Below are 7810 nucleotides of genomic sequence, written 5' to 3'. Positions count from 1 at the left end.
TTCCTTCCTTCTTTCCTTCCTTCCTTTCTTCCTTTCTTCCTTTTTCCCTTTCTTTTATTTATTTGTCAGATATTCATGTAGAATCAGTTATGTACTGTGATAGCAATGAGTCTCTTGATTATGGAACAGACATGGAAACCACTCTCAGGAAGACCCACACAAATATCTACAATGCAATATCAGCAAAAATATAAGATGATGAGTGATTAGCTAAGCTACTCCATGGTATTGCTGCCTTGGCATCTATTTTGTTTCACCAAGAGACCTACAGGGACCTTAAATTGCCACCAGCCCCTCATGCAAGCACATGCCCTAGATAACAGCCCACAGAGTCACAAGCAAATCTAAGTCCCTGATATGACTTCCCCAACAATCTGAAACACACATTCCCAAAGAAGCTTTACAATTACTTCATATATCACCTAATCTATAGCAAAAGTTTAACTGACAAGCATAAAAGATTTAGATATTAAATTGGAGAAATGAGAATGTGTACTATTTCAGATACATGGTTGGCTAGCAAGATTCCACAGTTTCTTTGCTCCTCTGTGAAAACTGCATGAGAAACTAACAATTCCAAGAGCATGCTGCCTTTGGAACAGTGCTCCAGGTCTAGAACTCTGCTGAGGCTTGCTTTCCTCCACTTAAAGAAGAATCCTGTCCCTTGATCCAACTAGAACTTTGGCTGCTCCTGAAACCCTATATTACTGCACTGATTCAGGCTGTGGTTCTCATTACAGTGCTTGAGGTGAGAGAACAGGAGCTTGCTGAAATTTCAGAAACATGTATGATTTTTTTTTTCTTGTTTACTAATAAGCCTCTCTGTGTATAGCAGATTTTGGTCCGGTACATGCTTTCATTGTTACATACCAAAGAGTGTTTTTAGAGACAAGACTAAGAAAAAAGTGTGTCAACTAGTTGTCAATGCAGATGAGTGACAAAGTAGTCAGTAAACAATAGGATAAATACTAATGGTTCTAAAATGCATCGGATGACAAGGAAAAATGGACAAAACGTTTTGCATGAGGATAAAAGTGGAATGGGCTGAGACTTACAATGAAGGGCAAGGGGAATGCCAACATCATGCCTGGGCTGGACAAGAATAAGAAAATATATCACCTCTATGCAAGGGCTTCACAAGAGAAGTTTTGTCTTCACAAAGGAGTGAAGGTCCAAATAAAGTAAAGGAATAATCTTGTCATTTATGTATATGGATTTATCCCACAAAGATAGTATTACTCAAATTTTATCTCCCATATCTCCTTGCATATAAAAGAAACTCAGTAAGTATTTTTAAATAATATTAATTTATTTTTCACATTCAAGCTTGATATTAAGTCTATTTAAACTTATCTTAATAGCATATTTCATTTCAAAAAACAATTACTATATAAATGTACATTTTTATACTTTATACTTAAAAAACTAATTCTAATAATGAAAACATTGTTTTTTATTCAAATATAAAAACTTTACAACTCAAGAAATAATATACTGACATGCAAAAATTATATAATTTTACTTTTAAAACCAATAATATTCATTTTAGCATACATAATCAGAAGTGATGTAATTTTTTATTTTTATTTATTTTTAGCTCTTTTAAGATATAATTGATGTGATACGCTTTTCTAATAAAATATGTTTATAGTTTTTTTCCATATTTCAGTCATAAAGAAACAATAAGAATAATATATATAAGTAAAACATTTAATTTAATTTAAAAAAGCATTCTGTTTAAAGTTTACATCAATATTATTAATAATATACAAAACATACAAGAAACCCAAATGTCTATTAACTAATGAATGGATAACCAAAATGTAGTATATTTCACACAAGGACATACAAGTTTCATTTAAGATAATTTCTTCATGGCTGACAGAATGACTTCCTACCTCTTCTCTTTCCCTTGGTAATAAATATAAAACATATTCTGAACATGACTAAATGTTAATTATAAAATAAACTTCCAAAGCCAATTGTAATACACTGGGTGTCCCAAATCTTCTTCCCAAATATCAAAGTCTGATTTTCCAGGATTGTTAGCATGGTTGAAATCAAAATAGCCTGCTTCTAGCATTTAGTCTTATGATCCTGACAAGAAAAGGAATAAATGTGGTAGAACAGCTGTACATTTTCAGGAATGATAAACTTCAGTTGGAATTTTTTAAACTAAAGTTTTTCATTTGAAGTTTATACCAGCAATTAACTTTAGACAGTCACATATGATCCAAAAATAGGGCTTTGAAAATGAAAGATGAAAAGCAGCACAACAGAATAAGTTTGGTCAAAAGAAGATATAACAAACAAGTAAGTAATGCAGGAAGTAATCAGATTCAGAGAATTGTGGTATCAAGAACTTAATAAATTGAAAACCATTTCTGGGGAGAAATATATCATAATGACAGTTTCTTGCATTACATTATGAAGGTAACAAAATTTAAGAGTCAAAAGACTCATCAGAAATATGCTACTTTATAATTAATGAGAAACAGTAGATGAAAGAAAATTGAAATATGTTTATTTCTCTGATCACAGAAGCCCAGGTAATGTATGAAATATGAATACTTCAAAAGTAAAGAAAAATGTTATATGTAAAAGTTGTGAAACTTTATAAAAATTGTTATTTTAACTTTTCTGATCCAATATTAGAGATTTTGATTTGTAATATCAAATAAATTTAAGAATCTGGGTCCATTATCTTTTGAAAGGTGATAATTTGTACTAAATGGAAGTTGTGCATAATCTTGGTTAATCGCAAATAAGCACCTTGACTCACATTGAGGGACTCAAACTATATTATACTTTATGTCAGAGTTCTGAAAATCCTCAGTTTTGTTTACATATGTGTATATATATATATATGTATATGTATATATGTATATATATATATGTGTGTGTATATATATAAACATTTTTGATACATTACTTGGAATATTTTTATGACATGGTGAACAAAAAATTATTAGTAACTAAATCTCATATTATCAGTATTTGATCGCTGTGCTAAAAAAAGAAAAAAAGTCTAGTTGCTAAACAAATGCCCTCAATGAAGTGGATTAAAAATTCCAATATTTTCAACATTCAGTGGCAGACTTTGCAAGCAAGAGAGAGCTGCAAATCATAGTCTCCTAAATCAGGATTTTAATTAGAAAGCTAAATTATCCTAATCATATATTTTCACCTAAATGAATAGTGTTGATTCTAAAAATGAATTTTAGTTTTGTTGCTCATGTCTATAGCCTCTCCTCAAAGAAAAAAGTAAAAAAGTTTAAAATAAGCGTATTGTATTTCTTTGGTTCTGCCTATGGCAAACGTGTAAAGTACATAAGATCAGTACCATCTCTTCCTTTCACTGTGTTTTTTTCTGCCTTCAGGAGAATAGATGCTTCTGAAACCCCAGGCTGACTTTCAGGCATGTGTAGGAGCCTTTCAGACCTTTTCTACGTGAGTGAACAAAGAATGGCAAACACTGTTTCTCTCTACTAACCTGCTGGGAAGAGTTATGTGTTGAATGCTTCATTCTCTTATGTGGCTCCCTGCTTAATAAGCTTTCAGTTAAAGAGGTAATTGATGCTGATTTTTTAAAACAGAACATTTTATCTTCTAGAAGGACTTTCACATTTATTGGGAGATTCTTACTGAAAAACATTTTATGACAAAATTTAGGATGAATTCATTAAATGTATTTCATGTGGATTTTTTACTTCAAAATATATTAATATTAATATACATAAAATAAAAATTAATTTTAGAAGGCAAGAATGACAATTATAATACAGTCAGTTAAAATTTGAGTAAATAAATTAGTTAAAATTAAAATATATGCTATCAAACATTCCATTTAACTAATATTTTTAATGTCTCATTTGAGGCAAAAGAAATATCATTATAATATTTAGGCAATTGAAAAAGATAGCCAAGTCTATACATTCAAATAAATTATTCCTTCTATGTCAGCTCTCTACAGTAGCAATGAATTAGCATTAGCTATAAAGTTTCAAGTACACAGTTTCCATTGTAAGTAAACCTAATTAATATAGGCCAAGCAAAATCTAGGAACCTATATAAAAATAAATCTACTTTAATTTATACCTCTAAAATTAACAAAGTTTGACCACACTAAAATTTCCCATTTGTTGCATATAGAAAATGCTTAAGTAATTTTAAAAAGAGTTAAAGCAATTATGGATAATAAATGAAACAAAATACCCAAAGCCTGTTCATGTTTTGTTGAACGTGTCCATATTGAGTTGAGTATTGTATTTTGTGTCATTTGAAAGGACACATGTTCATGTAATGTGAGATAGATAGACATGAGCGAAGGGAAACAAAGAAATGAAGGCCCAGCCCAGAGACCTTCCTTAAGACCTCCCTGGAACACCCATTTTATAGTTATAAATCACCCCTGCATCCTGAGGAACAAAAGAAAGAAGGGCCATAAACCTATCTGTGGTTTAATCTGGCCACACACGCTTGCACAGTAAGGACTACTCTGATGTTCATTTCATCTAGCTTCATTATACTATCATTATAATATCATGCCTATGCCCAGAAGTTCATGAATCTAATTATAACAAGCTGAATTCTGGGCAACCTCATGCCCAGTAGGCAAAGAATTGCATAGCAGCCAAATGGCAATCAAAATGATTTTGCATTCCAATTATCTAGCACCGCCTCTGTAACCACACATCACGGCCACAATATAAGGTTTATTTCCTGAATTCTATGCTGTTACAGCTCTCTTTGCTGGTAACCCATCCCTCCTTTGGAGTAAACTCTATCTTTTGTCTTTTTACCTCACAAATTCTATGGGGCTGCAGCCTTCCTTGGCGTGACCGTCTGCTTCTAAAATGTACTTTCAATAAATCTTACTTTTTCTAAATCTCGGTGACCTGTAATTCTTTACTGATTCATTGGGGAAGAACTGAGGACCACCTCCATGTTGCTGGGGCAACAGCAGATTTCACGTCACTCCATGTGGTAACAGAAATAGCCAATAAAAATGTTTATTAATAAAAGTGACTAAAATGTTCTAGGCAATGGTTTTGAGTTATCAGATGAATAAAGCCCTTATTGTGTGACTTTTGTACCACAAGTACATTCTTTCAATCTACGTTTTTCTGACAGTAAATGTAAACGCTCAGTATCTGTTCATGAAATAGCATTGCTCACAAATCAAAGCCTTAAAAGGAATATTATTGTCATACTTCTTGAGATGATGAGAGCTCTTCAGACCTACATCTCTAATGTCTTGTGACTATAATCATAGAGAGGCTTTCTTAATTTAATAATGTTTAGGATTAATTTGCTAAATTTTGTCGGCCCATTCATGATTGTACCCTTAGTAAATTGTTCTAGGATGAAAATTTAGAATAACACTGCCTACCTGTCCACCAGAGAAAGATGATTACAGTTATTTTGAGAATGTGTTAAAATGACATTGGCAAAAGGAATAGAATCTGATGAAGCTATGGATATACTGACAACTGAGATTTTATTTTAAGCTGATATAAGTGTAACATTCATTAGGTAGGATGGTAGTAATCCTGGACTATTAGTTGTATTAGCATGTCTAACCTGGCCTATAATTTCTAATGCTAAACTGAATGGTAGGAATAGCTGTTCTTCTATAACTCTCAAGTTGAAGCTTATATCTGCTCTTCTATGATGATTAGATGAATGTCATAGAAATCCTTTAGCAGAGAGCCGTTGTCAATTAGTATTTTCATATAAAATTGTTATAGAGATTATTCTGTCTGTCACAGACACTTATAAATATCATTCATTCATTCACTTCCTTAAGTAATGGTGAACTACCATCCAGTTTGGACAGATTATATAATGCTAGTAAAACTAATAGGCCAAAATTGCAAACATTTTACCTGATAGATTTTATTATTATATCATATGAAATTTAAATCTTGGTGATCAGAAATAAATATGTATAGGAGCTACTAAATATTTTTATTAACATTTATTATCTAAGAAGCTTTCATTTTAAAATCATTTGGGGGATTAAAAATGGTTTTGTAATTCTGCGTTATCTCCAAAGACTGTTAATTGTGGCCAAATAAAACACATCCAGTAAAGCTATTTATATCAGAAAGTTTTGCTTTTGATTCTTCTGATAGAACATCAAAGCTCTTACCTTTTGATCATATTTTAATTTTTTGAATAAAGTCGATATATACTAATTTAATAACCTATTTAATGCACCAATTTCAGCAAATGGTCCATGATATAAATACATATTAGTCATGTTTACACTATCCACAACTCTCGTTAAATTGATAGTGGAGATTTTAGTCAAGCAACATTTCATAAAGAAATTGTGGACAAGGTCTTTGTGAAAAATTTATAGAGTTAATCTTGAAAACAAAATAAATATATAGCACTGTCATGCCCATCAGTCTGCTTGTGGCTGTAAGTCTTATTTCAGATATTACCCTCACATCAACAAAGTTGAATGGCTTTAAACCCACCTTTTAAGTGAAAATGCATGCATAAAATGAATGGATAATATTCTAAATGTGGCAGTGATTTTAACAAACAACATCCTTAAAATAAACTACAATGTTATATTTATACATTTTCATGAGAATAGATATAACAACTGGAGGATGTTAGTCACTCAGAGAATTTGTTATAGACAGTTAATATGGGGCGGAGCTAGCCACTGGTCATGCCATTAAGCAATTCAGAGAATCTCCATAGGCAAATTTAAGTATATACAATATCTGTACTCAGTCATGGAAGTCAGAAATGAAAACAGATTCCACATAATGGTTCAACTGTTTCATTTTTAATGGTCATTAGTGACCTATAGACAAGGCTCAACCTGCTAGATAAACAACCAATTTGTTTGTTTTAGAAATGTAAACAAGGAATAATTTATTCATGTGTTATTTTTTTTTTGCTTTAGCACATTAGGTTGTATTTGTTTTCTGACATATGTAATCTTAATCAAAACTCCTCTAAATTCCAATTTTCTTCAGAATCTTCAGCATTTTCTTTTATTCTTTTGAATAACTTCAGTGTGAAATATCTGCAATTTCTAAAAGCAGGGTAGATTTCTTTCATTTTTTTTTTAAATAAGCCAAATCTGTTATCTGTTACAAAATTATGTATATATAATGTGTATGTATATATGTTTAAAATATAAATAAATAAATGACTAAAATTATGGGTAAGTAAACTAAAATATACATCTTTTTTGGGGGGGTAAAACTCAAGTTCACTAAAGCAATAATGCAAGTTTTCCTTTAGTTAACTAACTTTACTAACAATTTAAAAAGAACAGATATTAAAATAGTATTTAAAGCAGAATTACCTGAATGAATATATAATCAATGCATTTACTTTAACAATACACAGATCATAATAAAATAAATCAACTGCATTTCTTCATGGTCACATCTCATATGTAAAACTATGATAAAACCAGAACAATGTAATTCCAAAAAAAATACATAATGTGAGTATGATAAATTCTGTCATTAGAAGTACTATTTACAAACTTGGCCTCTGTAAGAATTCCGATAAAATCTCTTAAATTAAATTTCTAACCACAAGTCAACATATAATTGTTTTGTGGCCAAAGCCCAACTTTAAACTCGTTCAAAGACAGAATTCAACCAAATATATTGTGGGCATCTATGTCTCCTTTGCTGTATTTTGAATGAGATTTGTATATGAGCTAAGCCATAGATCTGGTTTTTATTCCCCAGTAAGAGAGAATAAAAGGGTGCTTTAGATTGAAGCTCTCTGTGTATATTTCTCTTTTCATTAAGGTCCATAAAGAAAG

The sequence above is a fragment of the Pteropus medius genome, unplaced genomic scaffold (genome assembly GCF_902729225.1).
Source record: "Pteropus medius unplaced genomic scaffold, Ma_sr-lr_union100, whole genome shotgun sequence".
NCBI classification, from domain to species: Eukaryota; Metazoa; Chordata; class Mammalia; order Chiroptera; family Pteropodidae; genus Pteropus; species Pteropus medius.
This window is presented reverse-complemented; position numbering follows the sequence as displayed.